Source organism: Perissodus microlepis, chromosome 15 (genome assembly GCF_051167445.1).
Source record: "Perissodus microlepis isolate ML-2025 ecotype Zambia chromosome 15, ASM5116744v1, whole genome shotgun sequence".
NCBI classification, from domain to species: domain Eukaryota; kingdom Metazoa; phylum Chordata; class Actinopteri; order Cichliformes; family Cichlidae; genus Perissodus; species Perissodus microlepis.
In genome coordinates this window covers 4,072,501-4,091,620 of record NC_140475.1, presented here as the reverse complement: position 1 = coordinate 4,091,620, position 19,120 = coordinate 4,072,501, and the positions used below count along the sequence as shown (strand labels likewise).

At 43.0% G+C, this 19,120-nt stretch overlaps 1 protein-coding gene across 5 annotated transcripts in view; it reads left to right on the top strand.

Moving 5' to 3' along the window:
- Positions 1 to 19,120, top strand: part of klhl29 (kelch-like family member 29) — a 254,720-nt gene that overhangs the window by 38,173 nt on the left and 197,427 nt on the right. For 2 of the 5 annotated variants that reach the window (XM_084953381.1, XM_084953378.1), the window contains one exon: positions 18,760 to 18,862. The exons of the other annotated variants lie outside the window; for them this stretch is intronic. The gene's annotated coding sequence lies outside the window, so the exon portion shown is untranslated. The remainder of the gene's footprint in view (positions 1 to 18,759; positions 18,863 to 19,120) is intronic. 5 annotated transcript variants of the gene reach the window in all.

Sequence of the window (19,120 nt, the reverse complement as noted above, 5' to 3'; positions counted from 1 at the left end):
GGGAACACGACAAACCTCTTCTACCACCTACGCAAGAATCACGTGAAAGAGTTTACGGATGAGAAGCAGAAAAGAGCCGTCAGGTGCTCGAAGTAAACCTTAGGCTCAAATGTTAGAACAGGCTGTTTCCTGCAGCACACCGTATAATAAATACTTACCAAAAAATGGCGGCCGTTTCAACTTATGTCTAAAAATGTATAGCTTCATGCATTGACTCCCGGTACCTGACGCCCAGCTGAAAACACTTCACACAAGTCAAGTTGCCCGAGATGCAAAGAATTTACAGAAAATGTAAAATTTTTGTGATATATATCGTTGTCGGGACGATAAATGTCTTATATCGGGATATGAGATTTTGGTCATATCGCACAGCCCCAACGTAGGATTGCATCCCAGTGATCTTGAGCTCAAGAGCTCAACGTCAGAGGTCAACTGGTGTGAAAATGACCTAGGGTCATCCCATAAATGAATCTTTTCGCTTTGATTTTCGAGGTGTCTTTGAATTCAGCTCTCTGTAGGCTGATAATCTTCATTTCCCTCAAATGATGCGGCATCCTTTCATTCCTAACACATTACCCAGTCAATATAAATGTAGATATCCAGCGATTCCCATTGAGATCCGATGTGTTTTCAAAATGTTAATTGCATGTTGTCGAATTGTCTGATGGTTTAACCCTCACACATGTACATCCACACATACACGAGAAACTAATGGAATATGTATTTTGCACTGGAGACAAACTAATCAATAGAAAGCGTCTAGTCTTCTTATCGATCATAAATGTGTTAATGTGTTTTTCACACTGCTCTGCATGTGCTGCTTTAGGCTACACGTGATGCACGTCAGCAGACAGGGACCATTTTTACATCTTTCAGTGTCTCACATTGAGCTGCAAGGAGAGCTATTTGTCCACTGTAAATAGATGGATCCGATTTTGGCTTCCATGTTTACATCATGCTCCGCTTGTCTTTGCCGGGCTCTGTGCACCTAATCCTGACAGGTGAAAATGTTGCCCGTGTCGTCCGTTGGGGCTGTTGCGTGCAATGGCGATAAACTGTGTGAAATCAATAAGCTTCCATTCTCGCCGATGCACGCTTTCCTACCTTTTAACTTCTAAAGGTCACGGGCTGACTACCCTTTACCCCGTCAGCGTTCAGTCTTTGTGTAACGCCTGGGTCCGTAGAGCGCAGTCTGCCTGCAAACGCTGCACAGTCACCGTCGCCACCGGCCCCTCTTCCTCCTATTTTGACTAGCTCCGAGATGTCTCGGAAGATGGATGGTTCTTACGTCCTTCACTGGTTTGCAATAAGAGCTGCCAAACCCTCCCTCCTATCCTCCACGTCGAATCACTATTCTCTGTTTGATGGCAGGCAATTACTGGAGATTGTTTCTTCTTTGTTGTACATGCCAGTTGGCACCGTGCCCCTTCTTTTCTTCTTGAAAGCTAGTGTCCTGTTTTTCTAAGTGACAGACGCACAAAGCATGAAGATGAGCATGATTTGACTTATCAAGCACGGAGATTGATAGGTGGTTTATGAGTAAATACAGTCAAAATTGCTGCATGAAATTAGTTGCCTTTCCTCGTGTATAATCTGCAGACATTCTGAAAGAATAATTATTGTTTATATTGATGGTTGGGTGTCTTGTGTTGAACACAACTGGCCGTCAGTGTCTCTCGTTTTTTTGTAGTTGTTTTTTTTTATTTATTTACCGCTTCGTGTTTTGCGACTCGTGTTCTCGGTGTTTGAAGAAACTATTTGCTACGCCGCTCTTTGGTTTTTTGGGGATGTGTTTTGTTTAAGAAGGTATTAATAGTGCAACTTACTCGCAATAGTTCAGCCAATTATGCAGGTTTATTCAGATTTGATAAGAGCCTTTAATTAAAAGGAAAAAAAACTTTAATCTTCATGGAAAAATAATTAGATCAGTCTCATATCCAAACAAACAATGATGAGCTTAACCGGGAGCATGCTCTCTCTGACAGACTTAAGGTGTTTCCTAATCAAACATATCATTTTCAGACAAAAAAATACATGCAGTATTATTTGGCACCTGTAAATGAGGGATACTTTGAGATATATATATTTATATATGACCTGTGGGGAATGTGAGAGAGATGATGCAAAGCGATAAAGAGTTGCGGCTAAATCTGATGCATGGAACGACCTTGGCATTCGTATCAAAAGATGTGGGGGAAAATAATCAGAGGCAACATGCCCCTGATGGCAACACTGCAAACAATGAGCATCACTGATGCTGGGAGTGTGTTAGAGAGATGTGCTTCAGTTGCTCTCTTGTTTGTTTCCCCGAGTCCGTTTTGGCTCCGCCTATAGCCGACAGGGGTCGCTCATTAAAAATGTCTCCGCGCCCGCCGAACTTCAGAGACAAAAGCTTCTCCTGTATCGTTTGTTTGTTTGCACCTATGAAATAGTAGATTTCTGCACTAATATTGTTTGTGTTCAGTTTGGGAAGGAAGAAAGAGGAGAAAAAAAAAAATCAATATCAAAGCCTCTCATTCAGTTAGGGGGAAAAATAAGCAGCATATGTAGCCTAGAGAAATGACAAAAAAAAAAAGTTTAAGCAATATTCAGCAGCAACGCGCCGGCCAATCGCCTTCGGTCTCTCTCACTTATTGATATTTTCTTGGCTCAAAGCAGCTGTGGTTTTGTTTGTTATTTAAAAAGCGGGGATGCAGGATGTTAACAGCGGGGATATAGACGTCACAGAGCTCTGCGGTGTTAGCAGTCACCCCAACAGTCTCGCTGACATTCAGCAGTTGGAAATGGCATTTGTGACATTCACTGAGTAAGAGTAATATATTCACCTCGGTTGGCTCATCTAGCCCTCACCAGAGCAGACAGCTGCTTTAAAGGCTATGTGCACCAAGTATTCTCAGTCTGTCAATAGCTTTCTGTAGCCGGGCTGCATGACTTTATCACCCACAATGGAAGGAAATGCTAGCGACACACGACACATGCCTTATTTAGCTTTATGGGATGTTTTTGTAATATTATATATAGATATACATGTATAATGCACACAGGGGATTTTCACACAGCAGCATTTACAGGTTGTCTGTTCCTTTCTTCCCCCCGTTCTTTCTTTTATCACTTGGCTCCGTGGTAGACCTGCTTTAACCCGCAGCTAAATGTGAGAAGATGTGACAGTAGGCTATTACTTTCTGACATATTGCAATGCATATGTCATTTAACATTTCACCGAAATGATGGACAGGGACGTGGCGCCGCATTCGGCTTGTCACAAAAAGCATTCCTTTAAAATTTTGTGTTCCTCACGCCGTATTAGATGACAAAATGGCAACTGCTGCCATTCTCGCAGTGCAGATGTGGAAGCCTGATGCCAGATTTTTTTTAAATACTTTTTATTTACTGTCACCGTGGAGTGTGAAGCTTACCTCCTCTGACTGTGGGAGAGGAAAACAGCCACTCACCTTCGGCCCCCAGTGGAGCACCCGATTCCCACTGCACCTGCATAGCTTTCAGGCTCAGTGATCCTACCAGTGCTTTACATGTTTAAATCTGCTGTGCTGACTTCAAGCTCTTAGGTTGTGCATTTTGAATAAACCTTATTTGCTCATGTCTTTGCACATGGATGCCTGGGATGACCATTTTTGCACAATCATCAAATGCGTTTTAGTTTTAAACAATAACGCAAATAAATACAAAATACAGTTTTTCAAATAATAATCACATTTTTTAAGGGAAAAGCTATTTAAACCTACCTGGCTCCATCTGGAAAAAGTCATTGCTCTTCTTGTTAAGTCATAAGAACCTGTCTGTCAACGTTTAATAGGCTAAAAGATTTAAAAAATTAACACATCATGGCACGATCTAAAGAAACAGCTGAGGAACAAAAACACTGACGTCTGGCTCCGTCGCCACAGTGAGAGCCATTATCCACAAATGCAGGAACGCTGGAACAGTAGTGAACTTTCCCACGAGTGTCTGACCAACCCAAATATCAGAGTGCATCATAAACTCATGCAGGAGTTTCACAAAAGACCCCAAAACAAGATCTAAAGAACTGCAGGCCTCAGTCAGTGCTCACGAGTCAACGATAAGAGAGACATTGTGAAAAAATGGAGAAAATCTTCTGAAGTCTGATGAGACAAAAACTGAACTTGTTGGAAAGTTTAAGTCCCGTTACATCAGGCATAAAACTAACTCAGCATTTCATCGAACATGTCAAACATGGAGGTGGTGATGTGATGGTCCGGGGCTACTTTGCTGCTTCAGGACCTGGATGACCTGCCGTAAATGCTGGAAACAAGAATTCTCCTGTCTATGAGGAAACCTCATCTGACCAAATGATCCACGGTCTTGTGACACAGTGAGGCATCTGTCTGTCTTTCCACAAGTCATGAGAATCTCTACTATCCTGCTACTGTTTTGGTCAGATTTCAGTGACCTGATCTTGGATCTTGTCCTGAATATGAAACAAAATCTCTCAGCTGTCATTAGTTTATGCATTACAACCAGCTTATGTCAGGAAAACTTCCAAGTGTCTTGCAGGACATCCCACATTACAATCACCTGTGAAATGTGAAGCACCCAGAGCTACTGCGTTGCGTCATTGACATTCTGGTTTCACATCAGCGTCCAACACGGCAACATTATTTTGAAAAAGCATACACTGCAGGTTTTGGATTGATTTCCCTCCTGTGGAGCCGTTGGTTTCTATTTGATTTACATTTGAAAACCTACTGGCAGAAACTTAAACTTTGCTGGAAATGGGTAATCCATCACGCTGAACATTTCATTACCTTTCATTTTTGTCAAAGTTAAAACTTCGCTCAGTCTGCTCCTCTGCTTCGCTCGCTCATTCATTGCTCCCTCTCAGCTGGGCCTCGGGACACTTACCAGTTCATGGATTGCTTTGCTCTTTTATCCTATTAGTTTAAAATCTGAGAGAAAAAACTCTTTTCGGTCTTGCTTATAAGCCTTAAGCTGCCACTCCTCTCAATTATCTGCACAGGAGCCAATTATGCTATAAACTATTCTTTTTATGAACCCAATTATCTGCATGTTTTGACAACTGCTTCCTGCTGCTGACACTAACAACTCCCTGACACCACCTCCTCTGTCACCATCCGGAGGGACGGTAATGGTCAAGAGTGCCACCTTAGGACACCTGTCTTCTTTTAACGCAACAAACCATCGTTCACATAATACTTTCCACAGCTTCCCAACTTTTTTTAAGCATTCAGATGTTAAACACACACACCAAAAAAGAGAGCTCTCCTCGTATCACACAACACTAACATAGCCATACTCAAACGAGGAGAAATACTGGTCACTGCCCTGCAAAAAGGTGAAACTGTAACTACCAAATACCAAACAAGTAAGGGAACAGACTACTTCCGTGCAAATGGAAGTGGATATTTTAGGAAAGAAGGCATCCTCGCACCTACACCCATTCTTGTGTAACGTTTACAAACTAAAAAAAGAAATGTGCGGATTGATGCTCGTTTCTAAGTGCAAGAACTGATGACAGGAAGAAAATAGATCTGTGGGGTCTGTAGGTGATGTTCACAGATGATTCAGCCTTTCGGGATTTTTAATGAGAATTGATAACAGCCGTCTTCGCTGCCAAACCCGCCGCTGCCGATTCCCCGCTGCGCTTGAAGGACGTCAGTGCTCCCTGCAACGTCCGCCCTCCCCTCGCTCTCTACTCTCCTGCCTGAACACCCCGTAATTAGCCGACTCCCACATTTAATCAACACACTCATAGCTGCTGAGACCCTGCAAGAATAAATAGACTCGAAGAGATGCTATAAAGACATGGATTTTCCTGTGGTCTCTGGCTCCATCGTGCTACTGCGGAGCTGTGATTGACTTGGCACATTCAAAAATCAGGGCTCGTCTGGCTACTGTAACGGAGGAGATTGACAGGGAGCACTATGAAAGCGAAAAAACTGAGCCCGGGATTACGCTCGCGGCACGGGAAAGCAGGGCTATTGTATTTACAAGCCGAGCATGCAGCCTGCGCTCTCCTCGCCCTCTCCCCATCCGGCTTCTCCACCGGAGGGATTGAGAAGGCGTGTAGAGCGGTGTCCGCAGAGGGTTCTCAACACCGCCGTGCATTTTACCGTTTGTAAAGCAATCATTTCCATCCCCACTTCCCTTGCTTACCCCCCCACCCCTTCCTTCTGCTCCCGAGACTGCTGAGTCAGCTCACCTTCATATGGAGAGTGGCTCCCTCAACCGAGACGTTATTGATTTGCCCCTGTTTGTAAGGGGGAAGTGTTCCCAAACCTCTCAGGCCAATTTTGCTGTGCTGCAAAGCCAGCAGGGCCTCTGGGTATTGGATTGAGAAAGGAAAATAACATCAACATCACTACCACACAGTCATGAACTCGCAGGCGGTCACATGCACGTTTAGACAAGCTGTTAAGCGTCGGACGTGTACGGAGCACGAGCGCGTAATTGCATTCACGGATGTGGAGGCGCGTCCTGACACAAATGGAGCCGCAAATGCAAAGCGGTCGTCTTTTCTGTGCGAATACAGATTTCTTGTTCTTGATTTAATAGAACGTGCTACACAGAGGCCGGCATCTGGAAGCTGCACTAAGCGCACTAAGCGCAAACTGCCATTTAATCAAATTTGCAAGGTAAGCAAGGCTCAGTTAGGTGTAACTGTTTCTGCCATGCCACAGATTTGATCTTGTGAACAAAGTTGTCTTTTCTTGTTGTTTTTTTCCCCTCCATGAGTCGTACTAGGAGGGATTTTTTCCCCCAGCTCCCCCACACACACTCTGACCCACCTCGCTTACGTTTTTTTACTAGCACACTGTTTCACTTCAGTGTGGGCCCGGGCCAGTGAGCTACATCATTGCTTCATTTGGATCAAACTCTGGAGCTGAGGGAGTCATTTATCTACATAGTGTGTGTGTCTAACCTTCATGCATCCCACTTTTTGCCACCAGGAGAAATCAATGGCATGGTGTAGAACAAAGAAGAGGGGAGAAAATAAAAAACCAAGGTTGAGATTTAAATAATTTATTTTTTATGTTTCTGCTACACACAGTTCACTAGTTTGTATACACAATATGCAGGTGCTCGGTTCTTTTCTTTATGGTTTCATTGTTTCTGTATTTTTCTTGTCGGATGCTCAGATCTACAGTGTGCGTGCTGGAAAAACCTTAAAAATAACACTATAACATACGTTTCTTAGAGACAGCCGCGCAATGAAGCTCTCGCATTTCAAAGCTTGCATGTTTATTAACCTCCTTTCTGCCCTGACATTGGATCTGATTGTTCACACTTTTTAGCCATTACCAACTTTGTCTTAATTTGCACTGTTCTTTATTTGTCTCTAAGAGAAGCACAGTGGCGCTTTGCCAGAGGAGAATGCTTTTATAAAAATGTCAAGGAGATTTAGACAGCTGCAAAATTCATGAAATGGCAGTTTGCTATTATCAGCATGTCTGTGTGTGTCTAAGCCAGAGTTTCGCAAAACCTTCTCCAGTATCAAGAATTTGTTTGCTGTGCGTCTTCTGTGTGTGTGTGTGTGTGTGTTTTTCCCAAGAGTGACTGATGATATCTCACTAGACCAACACTGTCCTTCCTTTTGTACAATCTGCAGCACACACACACATACAGAGGTATAAGAACATACACACACCCCTGGTTTCTGGCTATCCTGTTCTCACATCTCCTGTGACTCTGTCTAGCTAGTACTGCTTGAGTGACAGCTCTTGGTTTGTCTGGGTATCCGTGGTTACAGCCCAGAGGCCTGTGCCGGGGGACTGAGACCTGTCAGCACTCTCTGAATCCTGAAACCGGAGATGGATGGCCGAAAGCCACCTCTGCCCTGAGCTCTGTGCTCTGCTTGTCTCTTCTCCTCCTTCCTCTCCTTATCCCAGACCCTTCTCCTTAACACACCCGCTGCTGGCAGCTCAATATTGCCGAGCCAAACGCGTCTTGCGTTACCTGTTTATTTTCAAGATCGGAGAGGAAAAACTGATAAACAGAGGACACGGTTCAGTTGTCTTTTAATGGTTTCGGGGACACAACTGTTTGAATTATAAGTGATAGGTGATACAGCAGAAGCCGAAGGTTGAGCAGAAGTCAAGTTTCAGCATTTTGTAAGGACAGCTGGTGCGGTTAATCTTGAAACTCCGTGCTAACAACCCGGATCATCCGTCCCACAGGGGAACAGCAGTTACAACATATCGGGTGTCTGTCCGTCTTTGATGCCCTGCTGCTTCTGCTTTGACAGAGACACGTATGGCAGCTCTGATGCCAATATTGCCTCGGAGCTGCCAATGTAAGCCCCACAACCGATGGATTGAGACGAAAAGAGAAGAAGGGCGATGCTGCTGGGAGGAGAAGAGAACACAAGTGTGCTGGTGGTGGTGTTGGGTGGGGGTTGTTTTGGACCGCCGGAGGCTCAGACCGTTAAGGGCACCAGCACTGCTGCTGGAGTGATCTTTCAGCAAGCTAATGAGAATATTTAACATTTGCTGAGTCTACAGTGTGTTGGAAGTCATTCGTCACTCCATTGATTCAGATCTTGCTGGTATATGATGAGTGCATAAAATGCCTGCCCTCAGGCATGAGGAGGATCTTAAAGTTGTATGTTCAGTGCAGAAAAACATGCCATAATACCTCATTAATTTTTAATCAGCCAATTAGAAGCTGAAGCATTGTGTGTTTCCAGTTTTTTAATTTTTTCTCGGCTTCTCTGTTTGGTTTTGCACTGCTACAGAAACAAACAAGCAAAAAAGAAAAAAATGAAAGATTGTTACGACTATTTTAGTGCTTTATTTATCAATAAACAAAGATGTCAGGTGGCTGCTGCTCGCTGAGCCTGGTTTTGCTGAAGGTTTCTTTCTGTTAAAAGGGAGTTTTTCCTCCCCACTGTTGCCAAAGTGCTCGTTCATCTGATTGTTTGGGGTTTTGTCTGTATTACTGTAGTGTCTTCACAATATAAAGCACCTAGAGGCAGCTGTTGTTGTGATTTAGGGCTATATCACTGGCTGGTGGGAAGGGACATTACAAGGCATGGAAAAGAAGTTGGCGTGGGAATTCAGTAATGCCAAAGATGGGCAAAACCACAAACTTAAGCAAGTGAAGTTATCCGTCACTCCACGCCCAAGTGATGAAAGTCAGCCTGACCTCAGTGTGGCTGCCAATTAAGAATTATTAATTGATTGCATTATTATTATTAATCAACCAGCTACTGTATAACTATTTCTAAAAACTAGAACTGCTTGGCATTTTGAAAAATCGTGTCTTAAAATAAAACCCTTTTATCTGATATTTTGACTTTTTCTAAAATGGGGTTATTTGTCTTATAATGAATTTTCGGGTGTGTGGGATAAAAAGAAAAAAAATCATAACTTGTACCTAGATCCACCGTGGATGTCGATAAGACTTCAAAGAAATTAATGCAAAACAACAATTGTGCATGCCAGGTTGCTTAGCAACACGTTTTGATATGAACGCTGCTATAAAAGGAGCCTGAGCTAGCTAGATGTGACGGGCCGATGAATATATAGGCGGCTGTCGTTAGATAAAAGATGATTAATTACTGCAGGGCTGAACGGGCCACGGATGGGATGTCGAGTCGGGGCAGAGCGGGGGAGTGCGTGAACCCAGCAAACATGGTTGAACTCCGGCGTCATCTCCCTGGTCAAAAGTGAGCACAGTACAGTCGCAGAACTGAACCGTGGGTGGACAGATTTTTATTGTTGTTTATTTTGTTGTATTAAAATCATTATGGAGGAAGTAGAGAGTAATTCTTGATCACAAGCTTTTGCTTGCTAGAAGGTTTAATAATGGCATCTAGGCGGTGTTGAAATCCAAGCCAATGTTGTAGTAACATCCACAACGTCGGTCCAGCTGAGAGAGACCCGGGCAGTTTGCAGGATGTGTGAAGCTCTGTGGGAATTGTAGCTTAACTCGGCTGAGAGTCCAGAGTGTGGAGAACTAATGAGAGCAAAAAAGAGAGAAATCCAGAGCAGAAAGCCGAACTGGGCCGGCTTCAGACCTGACGAGCAGAGCTGTCTGTGCCAAATCGAGAGGCTAACAAGTTGAGTATGGAACAGAGCAAATGAAAATTTGATTTTTAGGAAACATCATTTTTGCTTCTATCTAGGACACGTTAAAACATTGACCAACCAAAGGTAATAAGTTCATGCAAAAAGTAATAATGTTACTTGTGCCAACCTGGCTGATATTAGTTACATTGTGGCTAGCTGTATTTTACGCTCCTCTGTGACAGAACTGAACTCTTATACACAAACACACACACACACACACCATGGATTTTTTTAAACTGAGATGTGTGCCTTCCTTTGTGAGCTGTTACAGGAGGAAAAAAAGTGTGACAGAAAACCAAACATCAAGAACACATCGCTGAAGCCTTTCCACTCTACAGTCGGGTCTCATTTGGCTTCCACAGTGGAGCACTGCAAAGGGTAGCTCTCTCTCTCACTCACACACACACACACACACACACACACACACTCTTATCACCCGATAAAACCTCAAAGGGTTCTCCCACTTTCATATGCTTTGCTTGGTGACCTTCACAGCTTACATACACCCACTCAGAGAGGAATATGTAGCAACACGCGTGCTCACAAAAAAGACAAGATAGATAGCCTTTCCAAAAAACATAAGAAGAGCCCATCTCCCATCTGCGTGACGTGTCAAACCGCTCAGTGACCGTGATGCGACCTTACTCAAAGCAGACAAACCAGCCGGCTCGAAGCAAGGTAAACGCGCGCGCGCGTTCCCGTGTAAGTCTCCGTCGGTGTGGCATGCGCAGAGACTCTCATGTAAGCGCAGACAAACCGGTCCCGTAACCGAGTAGCAGCCTTGCACTCTGCCTGACCCCTGCAGCGATGAGCATTACATGACCAGTGATGCTGAAGCAGCCCAGCTCAGCCTAGCATGGCACGGCATAGCTCAGCACAGGGACCCATGACTATTTAATGACCGTTTCCAGGGCACAGGCCTGGAAACATGCTTCCTCCTACTTCACTGTGTGCCTTTCTTCAGCCACAGAGAATCAAACCGTACCCCAGAGTATTAACATGGATGGAGGCTGAGAGAGGCAGCATGGGAGACTCGGCACTTCACTGCTGGAGTGTGATACAAGAAAAGAGAAAAAGGAGGCCACATGAGACTCGGATTTCTTGCATTGCCCTGCGACATTTCGGATTATTTTCAGTTTCCAGCTGAAGCTGAAACAACACCGGCTGCCGATGACCCCACCACCGCCCCCACCTCATCCATTTTTAATGGGATGTAACAGCAATTTTTAAAAAGGAATTGTTCATTGCTAGCAGCATTTCTATTAATGAAGGAGTCTTCAGCAGGGCACGTTGTTGTTGTAATCACAGACATTGAACAGTAACATGAGAAATCATGGAAATCTGCATGTTAGCATATTTATGTTTTACTTCAGATGTGCTGTAAATCGCGGGTCACTGCTTTCCTGTGAAAATCACATTGTTCTTAATATTAAGTTGCAGGACATTAACAGAAAACAGAAATTGCAGTAAGCTTGCCGCGCTTCACTGTCGAGGAGCAATTTCCTGTTAGTGCAATCTGCTATTTTCAGACAACATCCTTAATATGCTCGCTATAGCCTGTAAAAAGCCGTGACCTGCTATTGACGGCGCGGTGTAGAAAGTAAACGGCACTTACAGCCGATCTGGCGGCGGTTCAGGGGTTTCATAATTCAGACCGGCTCGACTGACTCAGGAAAAGTTGGCTTGCAGTGTTTTCCCGTGGCCCTTTCGGTTTCTGTCTTCAAGTGGCCTCCTGTGTGGGCGACTGCACAATTATCTTCCTCTGCCGCAACCTTATTAAAGGTGACTAAGGAAGCTGGGATGACGGAGGACGAGTGAAAAGGTTAATAACGACGGGTGAAAGAATGACGGGTATTCTTGTTTTTCTTGTATAGAAAATATGCTGCCGGTGACTTTGTGCGTTTGATGTTTTTTTTTGATTGGCTGGGACTTGTGTTTTATTTTGACTTTAAAATGACTTCGAGCCCGATCCTTTCAGCACTGTGATCGTATCCCTTTATTTGCAATCAACTTCTTACACGAGCACGCCTGAAGTAAAATGATTTTTATGATCACTAGAGCCGTTTCCTCAAGCAAATTAGCTCCTATTCAATGCAGCGGCGAAGGGTGAAAGCTGAGTTTGAAAAGTAACGCTCACCGTGGTGAAAGCTGAGTTTAAAGGGAATATTGATCACCATTTCATATCATCCTGTATGAATAAATGTGCAGAAAGACTAAAAAAAACAGCATGTTGCATCAAAGCAACAGACGGTTTATGCAGAACTTCTAAACAAACATTCTGATATCACCTCAGCGTATGTAATGCTTATTTTTCTTCCTGTAATAGACCCTGTGCATGAGAAAATGCTAACTTTCTGGTTTGAGACCGGATGTAGGGTTGTACATTTCCGGTAGCTTTACTTTGCGGTCAATCGCTACTGCTAAGATATACTCCAAAATCATGTCCAAAACTCGAAAACGGAAAGATCGCGTTAAGTTACAAAGAGGAGAAGGTGGGAACGCTCACCACAGTTGTGTCATAAAAAATCTAATGATCAATTTTGACGTTTAAAGAGTTTAGATCGATCAGTTGTTTACATCACTCAACACAAGCAGAACTGCATCACTGCAGCAGAAGACACATCGTCCACATTCAGAAGCACATCTCTGTATAGTGACTGGTCTTATGATCTAAACAGGCAAATGTTCAGCATTCAAACTACAGGTGAAGAATAGTCAAACCAGATGTTTCCCCCGTTATGTCGATATCAGCTAGTCAAGTACACACCTACACAGCATGTTAACAAACCGTGAAAAAAGCCACACAAAAAATGAATGATTGCTGGTAACGGTTTCTATACATTAGTATTTACGAAGGGTATGTTGTGACTTACCTTCAAAATTACAGCGGTCCCTCGCTATAACGCGGTTCACCTTTCACCTCGCTGTTTCGCAGCTTTTTAGTGCAAGTTTGCATGCTTTTTTTTTTACGTCACATTGTGTCCTGCGTCCTGATCGCTGCAGACGATCTCCTCCGTGACGTCTCTCCTGTACAGTACAGAATCGCTGCATCGATCCTAGCAGTGTGACTCTGAAGTGCAGTACTGGATGTCCACGAACCGTTTTGCACCGTCAAAAAATAAAATTGGCTACTTGATTTCACCTATCGCTGGTTGTTTTTAGAACATAACACCCGCGATAAACGAGGGACAGCTGAGAAATATAACATTTGAATCCCTTTTCTCTTTTGCTCTGAGGCGCGGGGAAAAAATATCGACAAGTCGATGAACATCATTTACAGATATATTGGGTAAATGCCCAAGACATCTATAGAAATGTAAATCGCCGCTTGATTCATTCATTTGCTTAACTTGTTTTGGACCGTAAACAAGGCGCGACTAGGACACCGGAAACAAAGCTCCCCACAGGAGTTTCCGCACCGGAAGTAGCATATGCTAACGCGCACGTAGTCTATCTGTGCCGTTTGTTTGTCTGTTTGTTAGCAGACTAGCATCCACTTTTTTCAAGTTATCATTTTCAAATTTTGTGGGTGTAGATACCAAAGAGCTCAAGCTGATTTAAATTTGGTGAAACTCGGGTCGAGGTCACAAGAACTTTATTTATTTAATCGATCGTCTTCAAACTTCACAACAGTACACTGGGCCTTGGGGGAAACGAGGACCTGGGTTGGCTAAGCATTTAACCCTGACCTTCATTGTTCGCATGCATAATCAAAATCACACACTGCATGAATGTATTTTAAAATCTGAAGTTTTTATAGTTTATAGAAGCCGACGATTTTAGTCCGATCTGCTCGAAAAGGTAAACATAATAAAATACAATATGCAATACTTTAAGGTCATGTGTCAAAGGTCAGGGTCACATGAATTAGTATAAAGCTTTAGTTTCCACTGGATCATCTCCAAACTTTAAATCAATATGTTAGTGATTGGGAGAGATCTTTAAAAAAAATTATTTTCTCAATGCTATAGTTTTATTTGACTTTGACAATGACACAAAAAGACTGAATCTAGAGTAGTACGTATTAATGTATCAACAATTCTGATATCAGCGTAAGACATGGGGTTTTTTGAGGGGGGGGACATGAGAGACGAACAGGAAAAAATTATGCAGTTTGCAACAGGAAGGAAATAAAGGACGTAAGTTTCACATAAAATAATTTTTTAGATGAAATCAGAACAACATAAGAGTACTGCTGTCGGTTTCTACGGAGGCTGGATGTTTCTGGATTCAAAATGCAGAAGTATTCAGTACGTGCACGGACAGATCTGGAGTTAAAGATTCAAGAATGCCGATCTGTCACGATTTTCAGGTCGCGGGCTCGCACTGTGACTTTTTCCCTTTTGTGCGTGTCCCTCATCGTAGCCAATCGGCACAAAAACTGACAAGTCATTGTCTTCTCCTAAGCCACGGTAATTCATCAGCACTTGAGGCGGCTTTGGCTGATTGCATTTTCGACAGAGTAATCTCCACTATGTCATAGAGAATTTGGCTTTTATGGTGGAGCGGAACTTTGATGCCAAATACAGGAGGACAGCGAAGGCGAATGTTGAGAGTTCGCCACGCTGGGTCTGATTACAAATTGAAAATCCCCGTGTGCATCTCCACCTATGCATGACTTGTGTACTTCACTGTGTGTGTGTGTGTGTGTGTGTGTGTGTGTGTGTGTGTGTGTGTGTGGGAGAGAGAGAAAGAGAGTCGGTGTTTGTACCTCTCGAGATGTGATGGAGCTTTTCCATCTGCTGCTCCCTCAGGCCTTATTTCTTTCATCTCCTGAGATATTCATAAACTGTAACAAAAATAATGGACGCTGAAAATCACCTTTCATCAGACTTTTTTTTTCTTTTCCCTTCTCTCTCGCTCTCTCTCTCTCTTCCTCTCTTCTGTGTGCTACACAAAAATGCACTTTCTTTTTTTTTTCATTTTCCATCTCTGCGGCCACAGAGCAGCAACAATAGTCGCCGTCCAGCTTCAGAGCCGCCACCATAACGGCTCTAATTAACACAGAAATCTCTTTGCGGCTCAACAAGAAAAATGGAAGCATTTCCCACTATTTTAGGGCTTTTTTTTTTTTTTTTTTGCTTATGCGTGTAAACTGTGGAGGAAACTAATGAGCAGGCAAAGCAATGCTAAGATGTGCAGCTTTTAAATGTCAGTATGTTGCACGAGTTCAACTTCAGCCTGGGAAAACGAGCGTTTCCTAGGAATACGCTCGAGAACTGGGCTATATAACTGGAAAAGGCTGATAGGGCTCGGTATCTAGAAGTAATGTCAATCCCTGCGTCCATGATAATACTTCACTGTCATTTAGAGAAATGACCATAAGAAGCTATTTAGAAGAAGAAAAAAAGGAAACAGCGGAATAGCCCGAGGATATCCAACCTGCGAGTGTAGCCTAACGGCCCCTGTGCGTTTTTCCAATCAGGGCCGGCCTGCCAAAGAATTATGCTCTTTGATTTCAGGCGTGGGGGCTTCAGATCTGAGGGGGGGGGGGGGGATATCATTAAATCAAAACTAACTAACAGGATGCAAGAGTTTAAACTTGTACATCTCTCTCGCTTGTTAGTGTTTCATCCAGACTTGTGCTCCATGGTTGATTAAATCCAATATTGTCCCTTAACTGCTCATACTGCAGTCATTTGGAAATGTAGAGACTCTTTATAAGAAGATTTCCAAACTAAAGGCCCGGTGGAACGCGAATATATTAGCACGTATTATTCTGCCTATTGTAAATCTCTCCTACTTATTGCTTCCTTGTGACAAGTAATAACGTGGAACAGTGTGTGTGCTTTCATTTGGCTTCGGCGGTTCTGTGGATTTTTTAAAAGGAAACCCTTCTAATTTCCACTCGGCGAGCTTTAGCTTTCAGCGGCAGCCCCTGAGTTTTCGCTCAAAGCCCATATTCGACACCCCGAACAATAAGAGACACTAAAATGGCCTCCGCAGAGCTGTGTGTTGTGGGCTGCGTTAATCGATACTTTTAAATTTATATTTACTTCACTCCTGAGCTCAGTTTTGATTTCTTTCGCGGTCTGTAGTAAAAGCTTAACATTTACGGTAATAAATGGGGAAAGCGTGTCGCCGCAGTGCTCCCGCGCACCTCTCAGATGAATTCAGCAGTCATGTAGTCAAGACACTGCCTGCACTGCTGATTGAATTTCCTCATTATTGCATTATTGCCCTGAATGTGGCTCTTGGCTATGCAATGTGCTGTGTGAAATGTGCACTTTATTATACCAGCTAACCCCACTAACACCTCCGCTTCATTCCAGTGGCTCCACCCCTCAGCCTGTTTAGACCTGTCTCAGGAGTTTGGGCGTAATTGCTTGAATAAATAATTGCGGCTTTAGTAGCTGATGTTTGCAACAATCGCAGTGAGAAACACGGCTCAATCACACACCTGATCTGTCTGTTGATTGGCCGTCTTCCTTGTGTCTCTTCCTTGTATTAAGCATCCTCGGGAGGGATTACCGTTGTATGTAACTCTTAGGTGACGCCGAGGTGTGCATTATAATTAAATGACGGGTTAGCACAGCTATTATGAGCATATTCACTATTTTGACTGACATCCTCAGTTCACACTGAGCTGACTAAGACAGAGTGAGAACCGAGCTTACCACATGCTCTCACTACGCTTGGATGGTGAGATTCAGACTGAAAGAATCTGTGATATGAAGTCAAGTGGATAGAAATCATATATCATCTGTTAAGTGCGGTACTCTGGAAAAAAGCTTTCGACTCACACTAGAAATGTAGTCACTCTTTCAATTCAGTGTGTTTTAATTGGACTCCTATTCAGTTTTCAACAACCCCAAACATAAAGCCAGAGTAATAAAGGACCATCTTCAACAAAAAGGAGTCATGCATGTTGCTCTGCATGAAGAATCAGTCTTTGATTGCATGAATTCACTGAAGAACTCAAACCAACCTACCTGCCACCTACCTTGAAACTCTGAATGCAAGTGTACATAAGAGAGCTGTGACACCGATGTGGCCAATGTTTGCCTTTTTATATACTTTGTATCAAGTTGGAGAATAAATACTGGTTGTGACATTTTCTTATTGGGCAGATGGTTATTGGTTATAATCATTGATGTGTTGTTCTGTCTGTACACACGGTGGCTCTAAAAGTTTTGAATGAATATTTGATTTACATCCACCAAGTTCTTCAAGGTCGGCTTAGCGACTTATTGGTCGGTAACTGACAAAGTCTTCGAATTTGAAAGCTTTGATTCTGGTGTGCAGTGTAAAGATTTCAAATGTGACATCTGAAATTTGACCCCGAAATGTGTTACATCTCTAAAGAAAAGAGAACAAGCTGCTTAGTTAGACATATACTGCAATATAATAGATTTAATAATAATTTAATAAACTCAAGCTATTCATGTCTGATTTTATTTGACCTGCTACATAATGTTTAATGTACAAACTAGAATTTTATTCCCTTAAAAGTAAATACTAAAGTTAGGTTTAAAATAAATTTAAAATTGTGAGTTTTGACACATCATGTGTCAAATCATTTTTATCTGTAGATCATGCAAACATTTTGGATTATTTGAACAAAGAAAAATCATAAATCAGAATGCAGCACATCTGCACCGTGAGGAAGCGGCGGTTACTAATTCTCTCCTGAGCTCCACAGAGTTCCCACCGGAGCGCCGCCTGTGCATTGCCAAAAGTGATCTTTGCCCCAAACAACTTCTGAGGGAAGAATGGCAGGGCCGGATGCAAATGAAGTGGGGTCGAGCCATTTAATACATGGTAATTAGACTCCACTGTGGCATTGAGGGTGACCTTTTCAGCCGTGGCCACGAGTTGTATCTCAACAGAATGAAACCCTCTCTAGAAATAAGAACGGCATTAAGTGAAGTCCGGCGAAGTTGGGAAGGAAATTATTCATCTTGTCGAGCACACACAGTCTTCCTGCTTTATTTACTTTGTCCTACACACTCTTCATAATTGCATTCTGCTCTCGGGGAAAACGTAACCAGCTCAATCTCCCCCTTGTTTTTCGTGGCAGAGTTTGTTTGGCGCATATATTAATATATTTAACATTCACTCCTGATTGTACAGGCTCTCTCATCCACATGCACATTAGTCATTTTGGAGATAAAACCAATTTCAAAGCTGCTGATGTCGATGGATTTGCCTAACAGATAACTTTGAACAGTGGGAGGAAATGATACAATAAACAAAGTGCTGAATCTATTAATATTATTATTGTTATTTTATTTATTTGTTTATTTTGCTGTTTTTTATGATGCTTCGGTGTGATTGCTGCAGTTACCCCGTCAGGAGTGTGTTCACATTAAAATGTTTTATCCACGATTTGTAAAGTGTAATGGCCACTCTGTTAACCTCTCGGGAAAGATGGTAAACTGCTTCATCGCTCACCTGAGTGGACCGCGATGCCCCATACCCCCCCAGAGAGTCATATAACAAAAAACAGGAGAGGAAATTAATGCAAAAAACATTTACTGGAAAACCTGCAACAAACACAGACTTTCCAATCACAGTTGAGCAGCTGCAACTAGGTTTGGCTCATTCACCATAGTGGTGTAACATACAAGGTGCTTTTAGGACTCTGCAGACCTGAAAGTGATCGCCTCAGTGAATCTACCTTAGAAACAGCTGATTGTAGCCATGCTGTCCGTGACAGGAGCTTCTATTTTTTTATCTGCCCCCTGTGTAGATAATTAAAGGACCTTTGTTATTGCGGCCTGTCCAGGGTGTGCCCCGCCTCTCGGCCTGTGGTGGCTGGGATAGGCCCTGACACCGCTGCAACCCTGATAAAGGTAATGAGCTCCTTTACCGTCACCAAAATCACACCAAAACATGTGATTTGAATACAGTAACTCTTCGTAACACATTAATTCAACTCAATTGTATTTATACAGCGCCAAATCACAACAACAGTCACCTCAAGGTGCTTTGTATTGTAAGGTAATACAATAATAATACAATAATACATAAAGGGGAAAAACCCAACATTCATATGACCCCCTATGAGCAAGCACTTTGGCGACAGTGGGAAGGAAAAACTCCCTTTTAAC